The sequence below is a fragment of the Petromyzon marinus genome, chromosome 28 (genome assembly GCF_048934315.1).
Source record: "Petromyzon marinus isolate PM22_M1 ecotype Great Lakes invasive population chromosome 28, UKy_Petmar_22M1.pri1.0, whole genome shotgun sequence".
Classification (NCBI taxonomy): Eukaryota; Metazoa; Chordata; class Hyperoartia; order Petromyzontiformes; family Petromyzontidae; genus Petromyzon; species Petromyzon marinus.
In genome coordinates this window covers 9,798,590-9,818,218 of record NC_133694.1, presented here as the reverse complement: position 1 = coordinate 9,818,218, position 19,629 = coordinate 9,798,590, and the positions used below count along the sequence as shown (strand labels likewise).

Sequence of the window (19,629 nt, the reverse complement as noted above, 5' to 3'; positions counted from 1 at the left end):
ATATGCGCGACTCACCTTGTAGCGTGTCCACGGGAATGAGAATCCCCCCTCCCCACTCCACCGTGTGCGCGTTGCCAGGGGCAACCCTCGCTCAGCGTTTCGCGCAAGCCCAATGTGTGCTGTCGCGCGCTGAGCGGTAACAATAATTACATATTTTTTTTATTTAAAGCTTTCGTGACTGCAGTAATTCATATTCTTAGCTCTTTCGGTAAAGTCACGTTGAAGGGAAACAATAAAATAATAAAATATATATAAAACAATAAAAAATTCTCACGACGTTTCGACCATAACACAAACGGTCGTCATCACCTGATATGACGACCGTTTGTGTTATGGTCGTCATATCAGGTGATGACGACCGTTTGTGTTATGGTCGAAACGTCGTGAGAATTTTTTATTGTTTTATATATATTTTATTATTTCCCTTCAATGTGACTTTACCAAAAGAGCTAAGCATAATAATTAAATAAATATAAAGCGCACTAAATCGTTAATTAAACTACCTTAAAGTTTAGGGATGTGAAAAGGGAATAGCCTATGCCAAGCAGGGGCTTAGGGCTTGCCGCCCGTAAAAAAAATGTCTACGCGAACCCCGCGGTAAGAGAGCCAAATCCCTCGCAAGCGAGCGTCGTCGCTTCAAGACGATTCTGAAGGAATCTACAACCTTCGATTCCTTTGCGCGATTGAAAGAACCGATTCTTGGCGCGCTCGGATTTTATTTTAAACGGATTTTATTTTAAAAGAATGAGTTATCTTTTCATTTGTATGTTATGTTTTTAAGTTTTCAGACGTTTTAAAATATATATTTTCCCGCTAGTAGCAGTATATATCGACTATATAGCACAAAGTACTCACCTGACAGATTTGCCGTGAAGAGGCCTAGTCCCGTGCAAAGCCTCCGGCCTCGCCTAGATTGCACGGCCGGCCGAGGCTGGGGCCTGGGCCGCTACCCCCCCACCCCCCCGCGCTACAATAATCCTATTTAATCGCTAGAATTTTAGTATCTACCGAGCCTATAATAGTTAGTGCACACATTGGGGTGGAGAGGGAGAGAAGAGGTCGTGACACTTTGATGAATTTACCTCAGCGTCGCGTGTAAATTTTTTGCATTTTGAATGAGCAATGGCGTCCACCCTGCGGCGACGGCGTTTGTGCGTTGCCATGGGCAACGGCGTTTCGCGCATGCGCAGCAGCGAGCCGGTCGGTGAAAGTAAGTAAATAAATAAAGAGGAATCGCACCAAAACGTTAATTAAACCACTTTAAAGGCGACGGACGGCAAAACGGAATAGCCTAAGCCGAGTGGGGGGCCCGGGGGCGCCGCCTGGCAAAAAAATTTCCACGCAAACCCCGCGGTCCGAGAGCCAAATCCCCCGCAAGCGAGCGTACACAGACAGACGGACAGACAGACATGAATTATATAGGTTAGATGTAGAGCATTTTCAAAAGACTAAATGTAATCAACTATCGAACCACTAAAATATTTAAATCACCTGAGCAGTACTATATTGAAAAAATTGGCCTGAACCAAGCAAACCCAACAAGTTAAAAGCAATCGTTAATAAGTAAAAAAGGACGGACAAAGATCTTTTATTGCGAGCAAAAGGATCAAATAAATAAAATCAAACTCGTAATAAAATCAGTTTTCTTACCTGTAAAGATGTGTAGATGCACAGCAATCAAACGGAATGAACATCACCTCACGGTTCAATTCCTGTATTGACGGGATTGTGTGGAAGCGTTAATATTAGATAAAGATGTCCGATTAACAATATTAATCAAATTAGAAAAATGTATCTAACCTATAAAACTGTGAATATATTTAGTATCATGAAACGTAGTTTAATCCCTAGCAGTGAATATAAAACAGAAAAACTATTTATTAAAATAAACAATTGTGTGTTTTTAGGGAACTGTAAATCTGTCTTACCTGTACAGTGTCCACCAGAACGTATCATATGCAATGCACATTAAACTTATAACATCTGAAAGATTTAACATTAAATTAAAAATATCAGAAATATGTAACATTTAACCAAAATAAATAATATAAATATGTAGAGTATTTCATACCATATTCTAGTCAGCCATTGTGATACTGTACAAATCATTAGTATTAATGAATCCAATAATACTAATATAACATCAATGAGGCAAATAATAAAAATGATCATGAAGATAAAAAGCCACAAAATCGTTCGTACATGTGAATGCAATGCAAACATTGTCTACCAAAAAAACTAATATTATTGTGCTCGCTCCATCAGCGCAATGTGAAAATAAAAGCTGCAGTACAGCAAATTTTCAATGGTTGATTTTTCCAACAATATAACAAAATTAAGCACCAAATTTAAGCAAAGATAAAAAAAAAGTAGTATTTATTTAGCACTATACCATTAAAATCACCATCGTAGTACTACATATAATTAATGAGCATGACCTTAGCAAACCAAACAAGCAAAATCCATTTAAGAATCAAGAATAAATCTACATTCTAGACTACCAGTACGCTTACCTTACTTAATAAGCAGACAACAGTGCACATTCTAGACTGCCAGTACACTCACCTAGCTTAATAACAATTTCTGCAATCTACATTATAGATTGGCAGTACACTCACCTTAATAAGCAGGCAACAGTCCACATTATAGACTGCCAGTACACTAACTCCGATAAGAAAGCAGGCTGCAGTCTACATGAGTGGATTTTTTGTAGTTTAATATTTGCATAATATTAGTAAGAATTAAATTATTTCTCACATTTTCTGTAATATTAGGAATGGTCAATCTACGTGACTTTAGGGAAAGTACCAAAGAAAAAGGCACGCTGCCAGCACCACGCCCGGCCGCCTTTGTCTTTCCAGTGGCGGTGTTTACACACCGCACGAGGTACTAATTTGAGGCTGAGTCGAGCTAGGGGAGGCTCAGGAGCGTTTCAGATAATCGTCACCGGTGTTGGCCGTGAGCGGGAATTGAACTGGGGTCGCCAGGTTCGTGGTGCAGCGCCGTTACCAGTACACTATCAACACACACATGGACTCACACACACATGGACGAACAAACACGCACACTTGGATTTAAACACATGAAACATTTTCTTAAAACAAACTTAATGTATTGGTATGTTTCTATTCACGCGACGTTACCGAAAGAGGCAAATGATTAATAAAAGAGTCCCGTTTCTAAATAATAAAATAAGTACGATAAAATGTGCCGCCATTTTGTTTTTAATTAGCCGCGAGCGAAAGTGTAAATAAATATAAACTAATAATAAACGTATGTGACCTGTAACTATGTCCAGATGCACACAAATAAACCCGGAAAAACATATCACTGACCAACCCCCGCATAGAGGGGGAAAGTGTGAATAAGCTGGAAACAAAACATAAGGATATTTATTTATTTAAATAATAATAAAGTCTAAAAAGAGCACATTTGGTATCGTTAATAAACAGTGTCATAAAAAGTGATGATTTATTTAGTCACTGCGTAGTAAGTGTTACTCTCTATATGCTTATGCCTCAAAAGTACCAAAAAGCTATAATTCCCCTCAAACTGAGCTTTTGTGTCAAGGACATATATAAAAATGTAGCTATTTTTAATGATACGTGTGGATTTGTGGCATTCCCTCACATAAAGGCCTGGTTACAAAAGCAAAGTTTGTGGGGAATAATAGACATTTTCCATAAATAGTAGGCTTAAACAAATTAAAAATAACACTATCCAGGGGGGAAAAACGTGTTACAGTGTGCATATGTACGATCAGCAAACATAGCTCAACCTCTATCATCTCACCTAATAATTAAGAGTAATAAAATTAGTAAACAGTAATATATATGGTATTAAAGCTTTCGTGACTGTATAAAATTACTCACTGGGGTTGTGTTGTATATATAGGTGTTATGAAAATTTATGAAAATAATGAAAATTTAAATTTGAACAATTTATCCTAAATTATGTTAATTAGTGTAAGTATGCGCATAAATTATGCTGATTCGAGAGTTAATCGTATTAATTTATACGAGTGGGCGTGACTATGATAATGCAGGTCGTTATGATAATTAGGTCCAGCTTCGGTGACGAGGATTCGGTTATGAATTGGAATAACGCAATTAATCGTATGCAGTTCTGTAGGTGTTGTGAGCATGAATGAGAGAGGGTCGATTCGACTCTGCTCTTTAATTCCGTATTATCGATAAGGATACGATTACTCTTGATTGAACATTATGAATTATGTGTGTTATGGATTATGGATTATGTGTGTGATAGTGTGCTTATGATAGGTCCTGTTGTATATGAGCCTTTTCCAAAATTGATATTAACAATAATATTTGCGTTATATATATCATATTTTTTTAACAAACGAAAAAAATAATCAATAAAACCCGTAGGCCAGTCACACGAAAAACCAGATGTCGATCATAAACAGGCCATTAAAAAAAATAAAGAAATAATAAAACTCTCGAGGCGAGGATGTTAGCAGCTATCTGCGAAGATCTCCAGATGAACAAGAGTTTGATGTGCCCTAAGGGAGGTCACACAGAGGGAAGCCCTACGCAAGCCAGAAACGAGGACGCCCACGGGTGAAACCATATTTTTTCATTAAAACAACGGTTAAAATTTAAAATGCAATAACAAGAATAAGCCAAAGTTAGCGGTCCTCGCGCTCACTCCAATTAAGACCAGGCCACCAGATACATCAGTGAATTATTATCCAATAATTAATTCGCTATCAAATGGTTTTCACCTTTAATACTTTTACTGTTAAAACAAAGCTTGGAGACAAAATACAGTCACATCAAAGGTTTTCGAGAAGGAATGAGACAACGGGCAAACTTGCGAAAGAGTTTAAACAATATCCCAAGCAACCCCGACCACCTTTGTCTCTCTCGCAGCGCGGAGAAGCAGGAATCACACCTTATCACAAGGGGCCATCTGGAGCTAGCCAGACGGGTTAATGAGAAACACACACAACAGCCAGCGAGCGTTTTTAAGTTAAAGAAGTGGCTACACATCAGTCACACATAAAATTAAGAATAACGTGTTCACCTTACACGACATTCCATTATAGAACCTTACAGAACCAAGGGATATGGATTCCAAAATCAAGAAACGGACTTCTTAAACTCAGGATGAAAATTATTTTTCTTTTTAATAATTCCATCATAACAATGCGAACCTCGGTAAACCGAGAGGTGTCGGGAGGACGTAGTTACAAACACGAGTCTTGGCGAACATGGGACCAAATGGTATTTGAGAAATATAAAGTCGAAAGTATAAAGAGATAGGTACTCCCGACCACCTTTGTCTCTCCCGCAGAGCGCGAGACAGGAATTTCACGCCAGGGCAAACAGATCGTTATCGCAGGAACCATCTGCCACACACGGGACTTAATAGTGGCCCCACCCCACTCTGCACACGGGCAGCAAAAGAGCGAGCGAGCTTTAAGCTAAATAAACTGCCACACATTTATATATGATAACACACACAGAGTGACGAAAATTAATAAACTAAGTAAGAGCCAAGGTAACGGGGTGGATTAGGCTGGTAGAATGTGGAGTCGAAATGATATTTGAGCGATGCCAACTCAAAGTATAGAGAGATGGGAAGATCCCGGCCACCTTTGTCTCTCCCCGCAGCACGTGATAAAATGCATACGCTCGGAAGAGCATCTTCACTTGGAAACAAAATCAAATACCCCGAACCACAAGCAGAATTATATATGGGTACGGCACAATACCAACTGTGATGTGAAATGTTAAACTTTAAAAATCTTAACCATTTCTTTGTGCTTCGGAAACGTGTACGAAAAAGGGAGGGGAACCCGCCCCTCTCTCTGGAAGAACAGCGTCGACAGACAGACGCTTTCGAGATGAATCGAAGCGTCTGTCTCCTTGATGGTTTATGGCTTGAGGAAGACCCGAACAGAACCAGGACACAAACACACACACGAACGCACACACACACACACAGACCACGCGCCCACCACCCCCTTTTCCACTGCGCGGAGAGAATTGTCTTTGAATATAATGGTCAGCCGCATTTTTCAAAACTCAGTCAAGACGTTAAGAGTCAAGACAGATCAGCGAGTCAAGACGTCCACAGGACGAGCAGTCGCATGGAGCGGCTGGCTCCGAGCCTCGCTGAGTAGCGAGGATCGCTGAGTCGCGATGTATCAACAAAAGTGAGTCATACAGCAGTGGAGAGAAACTGCTGTCAGCGAACCAGCACGGGCGCGTTCGCGCACTTCAAGAGAGAGAGCACGTGCGAATCAACTCATTCAACAGAAGAAAAGCTTGGCCAGTCGCCAACAAAGTATCAGCGAATCAGCGCTGAGAGCGCTCGAGCATCTCCACAGAGAAAGCACGTGCAACGTGGCTCAACCAGCAGCGGAAAAGCTTGGACAGCTGCCAACAACTTCAGCAAACCAGCGACCAAGCGCGTGCGACTTGAGTCATACAGCAGTGGAGGAAACCTGCTGCCAGAGAGCCGCCAACAACCTCAACAAAGAGAGCGTGTGCGACTCGGCTCACTCAGCAGAAGAAAACTTGACCTGTCGCCCGCGAGCACAGCGTCAGATACTACAGCAGCTCATCCAGCAGTGGAGAGAAACTGCTGTCAGCGAACCAGCATGGGCGCGTTCGCGCATCTTCAAGGAGAAAGAGCGCGGCCAGCAACGCCAAGCAAGAGCGTGCAGCAGCTCAGCCAGCAGTGGAGAGAAACTGCTATCAGAGAAACAGCACGGGCACGTTCGTGCATCTTCAAGGAGAGGGAGCGCGCGCCACCAGCGTGCCATCAGTACCAGCATCAGCACCAGCGCGTGCCAACATTAACCACCAGCGTGCTACAGCGCGCAACTTCGCGTCACCAGCGCTGAGAGGGCAGCGGCCCCGCACTCAACACCCATCGGCGCGACGACGGCGAGCGTCGTGCTGACTCTTCCAGCCAGCAGTGGACAGAAACTGGCTGCCGTTCGTATGCCCAAACTCCTCCCCCACACTCTCCCCCTCACTCCCCCACCGCGCCGCAACACACAGGAAACACATTTTGGACACAAGAGATGCTAACCTCGGCGTCTGCTTTACGCAAAGAATTGAACCAGTGATAACGAAGACACACGATACGCATATCGGGATAATCAAGAAGGGTTGCCACTCCAAGGTGGTGCATTAAAAATCAATTCATAACGAAAAATACTGCTCTCATTGAGTTGCATAATAACCAATCGTCCTACTATATATTCTTAGTTCTTTCGGTAAAGTCACGTTGAAGGGAAACAATACAATAATAAAATATATAAAATAAAAATTCTCACGACGTTTCGACCATAACACAAACGGTCGTCATCAGGTGTGTCGGTTTGCATAAATGTATTTATTTTTTTATACAGTGTATTTATTTATAAAAAAAACGTTAGCGCCACGCGCAGCGATTTGGCAGTTTATTTAGAAGGACTAGTCCATCTATGTTCTGAAAAGAGGAGGGGGGAGACGAAAAATTTAATGTATGCTGTCTGAAAGCCACTGTAAGCGTGAACAATCAATTAAGACCTGAAATGGTTTATCAAATCTTTCCAATGATTGCTAAGCCAGAATCCATCTTCTCGGTTGAAATTGTCTCTGTGCTTGTATATGTGGATAGCCTCATGAACGAATCTCTCATGGTAGCCAGATGGCTTACAAAGAACCTCTGTCTTGGAAAAGTCAATGTCATGTGAGCCTACTGAATTATAACAATGATCTGCCACGGCCGAGGTGTTGGTCCTACCGTGTTTAAGGTCTGCTTTGTGTTCACGAATGCGGTCCGAGACATGGCGTTTGGTTTCTCCAATGTAACTACTACCACAGAGGCAACTTAGTTTGTAGACACCGGGGTATTGTATGTCCGGAATCACATATTTTACAGACGGAACCAGATCACGGATTTTATGTAATGTGTTGAAACGGACCTGGATCTTGTGTTTATTCAAGATTTTGGAGATCTCCAAAATTTTGGAGATCTCCAAAATCTTTTGGAGATCTCCAAAATTTTGGAGATCTCCAAAATCTTGAAAAGAGGAGGGGGATCTCCAAAATCTTGAATAAACACAAGATCCAGGTCCGTTTCAGATCTCATACGCAGAACAATATTACGCAGAATTTCAGGAAGAATCACACACAAACCTTCTGCTTCAATCAATTTCATTTCCTAGCTAACTTTAATTTTTGGATAATATGAAAACTCAATCTCGGGATTTTGGAATTTCAACACAGCGTTAACATGATACCATCACGATTGCGTTGTTTCACCTCGATAGCGGCACCTGTGGTTAATTCCCGACGCATAACGCAATCAATCGGTTGTTGAGAGAGATTAAACATGCATACTATTCTATCAAACCTTAACTCTATTATATGCAAATTCGTATACTTGAATTATTACACAACACGGCACTCGGTCTTTGATTCTTATCCCATCCTCAACACGTTCTGATATGCGAAATTATTATGCTTGAAATCGTTAGCACAGTACCACGGCGATGTCCGTTCATTGATTCATCAACGATTATGCAATTAAAGCGTTCGACTGAAATACTTCTGATTGCCTCATCAACGTAACTCAATGGGTGGCGATGTTTTCCGTTATCAGCTAATAGTTGACGCAGTTATCATGAGTCTTGTATGTTTAATGGGAGCGTTGTTGATTTCTTGCGTTGAGCAAACGCCTAGGTTGATTTCCTCGTCAAAAAAAATGTTTGTTCGTTGTTTAGCGGTGGGGGAGTGAGGAGGGGGGGAGAGTGTGGGGGGGAGGCCATACTAACGGCTGCGAGTTTCTGTCCACCGCTGGCTGGATGAGTCAGCACGACGCTCGCCGTCGTCGCGCCGATGGGTGTTGAGTGCGGGGCCGCTGCCCTCTCAGCCCTGGTGACGCGAAGTTGCGCGCTGTAGCACGCTGGTGGCACGCTGTTGGCACGCGCTGGTGCTGATGCTGGTGCTGATGCACGAACGCGCCCGTGCTGGTTCGCTGACAGCAGTTTCCTCCACTGCTGGCTGAGCTGCTGCACGCTCTTGCTTGGCGTTGCTGGCCGTGCTCTTTCTCCTTGAAGGTGTGCGAACGCGCCCGTGCTGGTTCGCTGACAGCAGCTTCCTCCACTGCTAGATGAGCTGCTGTAGTATCGGACGCTGCGTTCGCGGGCGACAGGTCAAGTTTTTCATCTGCTGAGTGAGCCAAGTTGCATGAGCTCTCTTTGTTGAGGTTGTTGGCGGCTCTCTGACAGCAGGTTTCCTCCACTGCTGTATGACTCAGGTTGCACGCGCTTGGTCGCTGGTTTGCTGAAGTTGTTGGCAGCTGTCCAAGCTTTTCCGCTGCTGGTTGAGCCACATTGCACGTGCTTTCTCTGTGGAGATGCTCGAGCGCTCTCAGCGCTGATTCGCTAATACTTTGTTGGCGACTGGCCAAGCTTTTTCTTCTGTTAAGTGAGTTGATTCGCACGTGCTCTCTCTGTTGAAGTGCGCGAACGCGCCCGTGCTGGTTCGCTGACAGCAGGTTTCCTCCACTGCTGTATGACTCACTTTTGTTGATACATCGTGACTCAGCGAGGCTCGGAGCCAGCCGCTCCATGCGACTGCTCGTCCTGTGGACGTCTTGAATCGCTGATCTGTCTTGACTGAACTTTTGAAAATGCGGCTGACCGTTATAGTCAAAGACATTCTTCTCTCTGTGCAGTAAAGGGGGGGGGGGGCGTGGTCTGTGTGTGTCAGTTCGTGTGTGTGTTCGTGCGTGTGTACAGATGGCACCTGCGATAACAATTTTCATCCTGAGTTTAAGAGGTCCATTTCTTGATTGTTGGAATCCATATCCCTTGGTTCTGTAAGGTTCTATAATGGAATGCCGTGTAAGGTGAACACGTTACTATTAATGTTATATTGCAATTTTCTTTAAAACTGTTTGCCTGGCTGCCGTGTGTGGGGTGGGGTGTGTTTTCTCATTAAACCCGGCTGGCTTTTCCAGATGGCCCCTTGTGATAAGGTGTAATTCCTGCTTCTCCGCGCTGCAAGAGAGACAAGTGTGGTCGGGGTTGCTTGGGATATTGTTTAAACTCTTTCGTAAGTTTGCCCGTTCGCTTCATTCCTTCTCGATAACCTTTGATGTGACTCGGTATTCCTGCTCCCAAGTTTGTGATTTAACAGAAAGAGTATTAAAAGGTGAAAATCATTTGATGTCGAATTAATAATTGGATAAGGATTCACTGATGTGTCTGGTGGCCTGTACTTAATTGGAGTGAGCGTTAGGACCGCTAATTTTATCTTATTCTTGTTGTTGCCTTTTAATTTTTTACCCGTTGTTTTACTGGCAAAGGAAAAAAAAATATGTATACGATTTACCCTGTTGGCGTCTCCGTGTCTACTCTCTTGGTGTTCTGACCTCGGAGGGACCTTTCCTAAGGGGCCCATCAAACTCTTGTTCATCTGGAGATTTTCGCCGATAGCTGTTACATCCTCGCCTTGAGAGTTTTATTATTTCTTTATTTATGGCCTGTTTATGATCGACATCTGGTTTTTCATGTTTTTGGGTTTGTGTGTTTTTATGCATTATTTCCTTTATTATTAAAATATATATCGGCAGATATTGTTAATATCAATTTTGGAAAAGGCTCATATACAACAGTTGAACACGAAATTTAACACTCTTCCGAAATTCGTGGTCCGCCAGGAAGTGTCTGTGTTGTTGGCCTGACTGGATGTGCTTCACATGTTTTTTCAGGTTTGTTGAATTCTCGTCTCTCATCTTTTTGTTGTATTTACTTCTGTGATTTGTTCTTGACACCTGATGAAGATCGCTTGCGTTGTGATCGAAACTTCGTGATTGTTTTTTGTTTTAATATAATTTTATTGTATTTCTACATATGTGACTTTACCGAAAAAACTAATGAGTAATTGTATGCAGTCACGAAAGCTTTAATACCTTATCACACTTCTACGGGGACGTTACCGTTGTAATTATGTGTAAGATGTGCCCTTTTTTGGGCTGCCGTTTTGTATTTACAAGAGGTGGTCCTTTTTTGAGCTGCCGTTTTGTATGTGTAAGATGTGCGTGTTTGAGCTGCCGCTCTCGCTCTGGCCCCTCACCCCCTCCAACCGTATTTCCTATTTAAGCTTCTGTTCATCCCTCTGCCCCCCCCCTCTCTCTGCCTCCCTGTGCGTCTTTCCTCCCTCCTTACCTCTTGGTGGACTTGTATATGTATTTCTACTGACCGTGTACCTCGTATTTTTCATTCGATCTATGCTGGTATGTGCAATCCAAAGGTTGAACACGAAATTTAACACTCTTCTGAAATTCGTGGTCCGCCAGGAAGTGTCTGTGTTGTTGGCCTGACTGGATGTTCTTCACATGTTTTTTCAGGTTTGTTGAATTCTCGTCTCTCATCTTTTTGTTGTATTTACCTCCGTGATTTGTTCTTGACACCTGATGAAGATCGCTTGCGTTGTAATTGAAACGTCGTGATTGTTTTTTTAAATATAATTTTATTGTATTTCTACATACGTGATTTTACAAAAAAAACAATGAGTACTTATATATGTTTTAACAGAGCTGTTAATATGCGCGACTCACCTTGCAGCGTGGCCACGGGAATGAGAATCCCCCCTCCACCGTGTGCGCGTTGCCAGGGGCAACCCTCGCTCAGCGTTTCGGGCATGCCCAAATGTGTGCTGTCGCGCGCTGAGCGGTAACAATAACATAAATATGAAGCGCACTAAATCGTTAATTAAACTACCTTAAAGTTTAGGGATGGGAAAACGGAATAGCCTATGCCAAGCAGGGGGCTTAGGGCTTGCCGCCCGTCAATTTTTTTCTACGCGAACCCCGCGGTTAGAGAGCCAAATCCCTCGCAAGCGAGCGTCGTCGCTTCAAGACGATTCTGAAGGAATCTACAACCTTCGATTCCTTTGCGCGATTGAAAGAATCGATTCTTGGTGCGCTCGGATTTTATTTTAAAAGAATGAGTTATCTTTTCATTTGTATGTTATGTTTTTAAGTTTTCAGACGTTTTAAAATATATATTTTCCCGCTAGTAGCAGTATATATCGACTATATAGCACAAAGTACTCACCTGACAGATTGCCGTGACGAGGCCTAGTCCCGTGCAAAGCCTCCGGCCTCGCCTAGATTGCCCGGCCGGCGGAGGCTGGGGCCTGGGCCGCTACCCCCCCCCCCCCCCCGCGCTACAAGAATCCTATTTAATCGCTATAATTTTAGTATCTACCAAGCCTATAATAGTAAGTGCACACATTGGGGTGGAGGGGGAGAGAAGAGGACGTGACACTTTGATGAATTTACCTCAGCGTCGCGTATAAATTTGTTGCATTTTGAATGAGCAATGGCATCCCCCCTGCGGCGACGGCGTGAGTGCGTTGCCAGGGGCAATGGCGTTTCGCGCATGCGCAGCAGCAAGCAGGTCGGCAAAAATAAATAAATAAAGAGGAATCATAAATTTTGATTTAAAGCTTTCGTGACTACAGTAATTCATATTCTTAGTTTTTTCGGTAAAGTCACGTTGAAGAGAAACAACAAAATAACAAAATATATATAAAACAAGATCTTTTGTCGCGAGCAAAAGGATGAAATGAATAAAATCAAACTCGTAATAAAATAAGTTTTCTTACCTGTAAAGATGTGTAGATGCACAGCAATTAAACGGAATGAACATCACCTCACAGCTCAATTCCTGTATTGACGGGATTGAGTGGAAGTGTTAATATTAGAGAAAGATATCCGATTATCAATATTAATCAAATTGGAAAAAGTGTATCTTATAGAAACATGTAGAGTATTATTGTTTTATATTTTCATTATTTTATTGTTTCCCTTCTACGTAACTTTACCGAAAAAAACAATAATGTGTAGAGTATTTTCAAAAGACTAAATGTAAGCAACTATCAAACCACTAAAATATTTAAATCACTTAGCAGTACCATATTGAAAAAATTGGCCAGAACCAAGCAAACCCAACAAGTTAAAAGCGATCGTTAATAAGTAAAAAAAAGGACGTCAAATATCTTTTGTCGCGAGCAAAAGGATTAAATAAATAAAATCAAACTCGTGATAAAATCAGTTTTCTTACCTGTAAAGATGTGTAGATGCACAGCAATCAAACGGGATGAACATCACCTCACGGCTCAATTCCTGTATTGATGGGATTGTGTGGAAGTGTTAATATTAGAGAAAGATGTCCGATTAACAATATTAATCAAATTAGAAAAATGTTTCTAACCTATAAAACTGTCAATATATTTAGTATCATGAAACGTAGTTTAATCCCTAGCAGTGAATATAAAACAGAAAAACTTTATTAAAATAAACAATTGTGTTTTTAGGGAGCTGTAAATCTGTCTTACCTGTACAGTGTCCACCAGAACGTATCATATGCAATGCACATTAAACTTATAACATCTGAAAGATTTAACATTAAAATAAAAATATCAGAAATATGTAACATTTAACCAAAATAAATAATATAAATATGTAAAGTATTTCATACCGTATTCTAGTCAGCCACTGTGATAATGAAATACTGTACAAATAATGCAATATATTAGAATCCAATAATACTAATATAACATCAATGAGGCAAATAATAAAAATGAGCATGAAGATAAAAAGCCACAAAATCTTTCGTACATTTGAATGCAATGCAAACATTGTCTACCAAAAAAACTAATATTATTGTGCTCGCTCCATCAGCGCAATGTGAAAATAAAAGCTGCAGTACAGCAAATTTTCAATGGTTGATTTTCCCAACAATAGAACAAAATTAAGCACCAAATTTAATCAACGATTAAAAAGTATTTATTTAGCACTATAACATTAAAATCACCATCGCAGTACTACATATAATTAATGAGCATGACCTTAGCAAACCAAACAAGCAAAATTCATTTAAGAATCAAGAATAAATCTACATTATAGACTACCAGTACGCTTACCTTACTTAATAAGCAGGCAACAGTGCACATTCTAGACTGCCAGTACACTCACCTTACTTAATAAGCAGCCAACAGTCCACATTATAGACTTCCAGTACAGTCACCTAGCTTAATAACAATTTCTGCAGTTTACATTATAGACTGGCAGTACACTCACCTTAATAAGCAGGCAACAGTCCACATTCTAAACTGCCAGTACACTAACTCTGAAAAGTAAGCAGGCTGCAGTCTACATATGTGGATGTTTTGTAGTTTAATATTTGTATATTAGTAAGAATTTAATTATTAATCACATTTTCTTTTATATTATAAATTGTCAATCTACGTGACTTTAGGGAAATTACCAAAGTAAAAGGCACGCTGCCAGCACCATGAGCGGGAATTGAACTGAGGTCGCCAGGTTTGTGGTGCAGTGCCGTTACCGGTGTACTACCAACACACACATGGACTCACACACATGGACGAACAAACACACACACTTGGATTTAAACGCATTAAACATTTTGCTGAAACAAACTGAATGTATTGTTATGTTTCTATTCACGCGACGTTACCGAAAGAGGCAAATAATAAATAAAAGCAACCCGTTTCTAAATAATAAAATAAGTACGATAAGAATGTGCCGCCAATTTTGTTTTTAATTAACCGCGAGCGAAAGTGTAAATAAATATAAACTAATAATAAATAAACGTATGCGCCCTGTAACTATGTCCAGATGCACACAAACCCGGAAAAAACATATCACTGATCAACCCCCGCACAGAGGGAGAAAGTGTGAATAAGCTGGAAACAAAACATAAAGATTTATTTAAATAATAATAAAGTCTAAAAGGAGCAAATTTGGTTTCGTTAATAAACACTGTGTAACAAAAAAGTGATGATTTATTTAGTCCCTGCGTAAGTGTTACTCTCTATATGTTTATGCCTCAAAAGTACCAAAAAGCTATAATTCCCCTCAAACTGAGCTTTTGTATCAAGGACATATTGAGAAATGTAGCTATTTTCAATGATAATACGTGGTGTGCATTGGTGGCATTCGCTCACATAAAGGCCTGGTTACAAAAGCAAAGTTTGTGGGGAATATTAAGACATTTTCCATAAATAGTAGGCTTAAGCAAATTAAAAATAACACTATCCAGGGGGGAAAAAACGTGTTACAGTGTGCATATGTACGATCATCAAACATTGCTCAACCTCTATCATCTGACCTAATAATTAAGAGTAATCAAATTAGTAAACAGTAATATGTTTTAACGGAGCTGTTAATATGCGCGACTCACCTTGTAGCGTGTCCACGGGAATGAGAATCCCCCCTCCCCACTCCACCGTGTGCGCGTTGCCAGGGGCAACCCTCGCTCAGCGTTTCGCGCAAGCCCAATGTGTGCTGTCGCGCGCTGAGCGGTAACAATAATTACATATTTTTTTTATTTAAAGCTTTCGTGACTGCAGTAATTCATATTCTTAGCTCTTTCGGTAAAGTCACGTTGAAGGGAAACAATAAAATAATAAAATATATATAAAACAATAAAAAATTCTCACGACGTTTCGACCATAACACAAACGGTCGTCATCACCTGATATGACGACCGTTTGTGTTATGGTCGTCATATCAGGTGATGACGACCGTTTGTGTTATGGTCGAAACGTCGTGAGAATTTTTTATTGTTTTATATATATTTTATTATTTCCCTTCAATGTGACTTTACCAAAAGAGCTAAGCATAATAATTAAATAAATATAAAGCGCACTAAATCGTTAATTAAACTACCTTAAAGTTTAGGGATGTGAAAAGGGAATAGCCTATGCCAAGCAGGGGCTTAGGGCTTGCCGCCCGTAAAAAAAATGTCTACGCGAACCCCGCGGTAAGAGAGCCAAATCCCTCGCAAGCGAGCGTCGTCGCTTCAAGACGATTCTGAAGGAATCTACAACCTTCGATTCCTTTGCGCGATTGAAAGAACCGATTCTTGGCGCGCTCGGATTTTATTTTAAACGGATTTTATTTTAAAAGAATGAGTTATCTTTTCATTTGTATGTTATGTTTTTAAGTTTTCAGACGTTTTAAAATATATATTTTCCCGCTAGTAGCAGTATATATCGACTATATAGCACAAAGTACTCACCTGACAGATTTGCCGTGAAGAGGCCTAGTCCCGTGCAAAGCCTCCGGCCTCGCCTAGATTGCACGGCCGGCCGAGGCTGGGGCCTGGGCCGCTACCCCCCCACCCCCCCGCGCTACAATAATCCTATTTAATCGCTAGAATTTTAGTATCTACCGAGCCTATAATAGTTAGTGCACACATTGGGGTGGAGAGGGAGAGAAGAGGTCGTGACACTTTGATGAATTTACCTCAGCGTCGCGTGTAAATTTTTTGCATTTTGAATGAGCAATGGCGTCCACCCTGCGGCGACGGCGTTTGTGCGTTGCCATGGGCAACGGCGTTTCGCGCATGCGCAGCAGCGAGCCGGTCGGTGAAAGTAAGTAAATAAATAAAGAGGAATCGCACCAAAACGTTAATTAAACCACTTTAAAGGCGACGGACGGCAAAACGGAATAGCCTAAGCCGAGTGGGGGGCCCGGGGGCGCCGCCTGGCAAAAAAATTTCCACGCAAACCCCGCGGTCCGAGAGCCAAATCCCCCGCAAGCGAGCGTACACAGACAGACGGACAGACAGACATGAATTATATAGGTTAGATGTAGAGCATTTTCAAAAGACTAAATGTAATCAACTATCGAACCACTAAAATATTTAAATCACCTGAGCAGTACTATATTGAAAAAATTGGCCTGAACCAAGCAAACCCAACAAGTTAAAAGCAATCGTTAATAAGTAAAAAAGGACGGACAAAGATCTTTTATTGCGAGCAAAAGGATCAAATAAATAAAATCAAACTCGTAATAAAATCAGTTTTCTTACCTGTAAAGATGTGTAGATGCACAGCAATCAAACGGAATGAACATCACCTCACGGTTCAATTCCTGTATTGACGGGATTGTGTGGAAGCGTTAATATTAGATAAAGATGTCCGATTAACAATATTAATCAAATTAGAAAAATGTATCTAACCTATAAAACTGTGAATATATTTAGTATCATGAAACGTAGTTTAATCCCTAGCAGTGAATATAAAACAGAAAAACTATTTATTAAAATAAACAATTGTGTGTTTTTAGGGAACTGTAAATCTGTCTTACCTGTACAGTGTCCACCAGAACGTATCATATGCAATGCACATTAAACTTATAACATCTGAAAGATTTAACATTAAATTAAAAATATCAGAAATATGTAACATTTAACCAAAATAAATAATATAAATATGTAGAGTATTTCATACCATATTCTAGTCAGCCATTGTGATACTGTACAAATCATTAGTATTAATGAATCCAATAATACTAATATAACATCAATGAGGCAAATAATAAAAATGATCATGAAGATAAAAAGCCACAAAATCGTTCGTACATGTGAATGCAATGCAAACATTGTCTACCAAAAAAACTAATATTATTGTGCTCGCTCCATCAGCGCAATGTGAAAATAAAAGCTGCAGTACAGCAAATTTTCAATGGTTGATTTTTCCAACAATATAACAAAATTAAGCACCAAATTTAAGCAAAGATAAAAAAAAGTAGTATTTATTTAGCACTATACCATTAAAATCACCATCGTAGTACTACATATAATTAATGAGCATGACCTTAGCAAACCAAACAAGCAAAATCCATTTAAGAATCAAGAATAAATCTACATTCTAGACTACCAGTACGCTTACCTTACTTAATAAGCAGACAACAGTGCACATTCTAGACTGCCAGTACACTCACCTAGCTTAATAACAATTTCTGCAATCTACATTATAGATTGGCAGTACACTCACCTTAATAAGCAGGCAACAGTCCACATTATAGACTGCCAGTACACTAACTCCGATAAGAAAGCAGGCTGCAGTCTACATGAGTGGATTTTTTGTAGTTTAATATTTGCATAATATTAGTAAGAATTAAATTATTTCTCACATTTTCTGTAATATTAGGAATGGTCAATCTACGTGACTTTAGGGAAAGTACCAAAGAAAAAGGCACGCTGCCAGCACCACGCCCGGCCGCCTTTGTCTTTCCAGTGGCGGTGTTTACACACCGCACGAGGTACTAATTTGAGGCTGAGTCGAGCTAGGGGAGGCTCAGGAGCGTTTCAGATAATCGTCACCGGTGTTGGCCGTGAGCGGGAATTGAACTGGGGTCGCCAGGTTCGTGGTGCAGCGCCGTTACCAGTACACTATCAACACACACATGGACTCACACACACATGGACGAACAAACACGCACACTTGGATTTAAACACATGAAACATTTTCTTAAAACAAACTGAATGTATTGGTATGTTTCTATTCACGCGACGTTACCGAAAGAGGCAAATGATTAATAAAAGAGTCCCGTTTCTAAATAATAAAATAAGTACGATAAAATGTGCCGCCATTTTGTTTTTAATTAGCCGCGAGCGAAAGTGTAAATAAATATAAACTAATAATAAACGTATGTGACCTGTAACTATGTCCAGATGCACACAAATAAACCCGGAAAAACATATCACTGACCAACCCCCGCATAGAGGGGGAAAGTGTGAATAAGCTGGAAACAAAACATAAGGATATTTATTTATTTAAATAATAATAAAGTCTAAAAAGAGCACATTTGGTATCGTTAATAAACAGTGTCATAAAAAGTGATGATTTATTTAGTCACTGCGTAGTAAGTGTTACTCTCTATATGCTTATGCCTCAAAAGTACCAAAAAGCTATAATTCCCCTCAAACTGAGCTTTTGTGTCAAGGACATATATAAAAATGTAGCTATTTTTAATGATACGTGTGGATTTGTGGCATTCCCTCACATAAAGGCCTGGTTACAAAAGCAAAGTTTGTGGGGAATAATAGACATTTTCCATAAATAGTAGGCTTAAACAAATTAAAAATAACACTATCCAGGGGGGAAAAACGTGTTACAGTGTGCATATGTACGATCAGCAAACATAGCTCAACCTCTATCATCTCACCTAATAATTAAGAGTAATAAAATTAGTAAACAGTAATATATATGGTATTAAAGCTTTCGTGACTGTATAAAATTACTCACTGGGGTTGTGTTGTATATATAGGTGTTATGAAAATTTATGAAAATAATGAAAATTTAAATTTGAACAATTTATCCTAAATTATGTTAATTAGTGTAAGTATGCGCATAAATTATGCTGATTCGAGAGTTAATCGTATTAATTTATACGAGTGGGCGTGACTATGATAATGCAGGTCGTTATGATAATTAGGTCCAGCTTCGGTGACGAGGATTCGGTTATGAATTGGAATAACGCAATTAATCGTATGCAGTTCTGTAGGTGTTGTGAGCATGAATGAGAGAGGGTCGATTCGACTCTGCTCTTTAATTCCGTATTATCGATAAGGATACGATTACTCTTGATTGAACATTATGAATTATGTGTGTTATGGATTATGGATTATGTGTGTGATAGTGTGCTTATGATAGGTCCTGTTGTATATGAGCCTTTTCCAAAATTGATATTAACAATAATATTTGCGTTATATATATCATATTTTTTTAACAAACGAAAAAAATAATCAATAAAACCCGTAAGCCAGTCACACGAAAA

At 40.3% G+C, this 19,629-nt stretch overlaps 1 long non-coding RNA gene across 17 annotated transcripts in view; it reads right to left on the bottom strand.

The window, feature by feature from the left end:
• LOC116947003 (uncharacterized) overlaps positions 1 to 19,629 on the bottom strand; it is a 49,044-nt gene that overhangs the window by 5,874 nt on the left and 23,541 nt on the right. For 11 of the 17 annotated variants that reach the window (XR_012945500.1, XR_012945501.1, XR_012945499.1 and 8 more), the window contains 7 exons: positions 17,155 to 17,209; positions 16,877 to 16,938; positions 13,374 to 13,428; positions 13,100 to 13,161; positions 12,642 to 12,703; positions 1,929 to 1,983; positions 1,651 to 1,712 (listed from right to left, as the gene is read on the bottom strand). This is a non-coding gene — a long non-coding RNA (uncharacterized LOC116947003). Of the gene's footprint in view, positions 1 to 1,082; positions 1,323 to 1,650; positions 1,713 to 1,928; positions 1,984 to 12,315; positions 12,704 to 13,099; positions 13,162 to 13,373; positions 13,429 to 15,241; positions 15,561 to 16,308; positions 16,549 to 16,876; positions 16,939 to 17,154; positions 17,210 to 19,629 lie in introns of those variants that run through there. The other 6 variants (XR_012945493.1, XR_012945492.1, XR_012945494.1 and 3 more) reach the window with 6 other exon arrangements.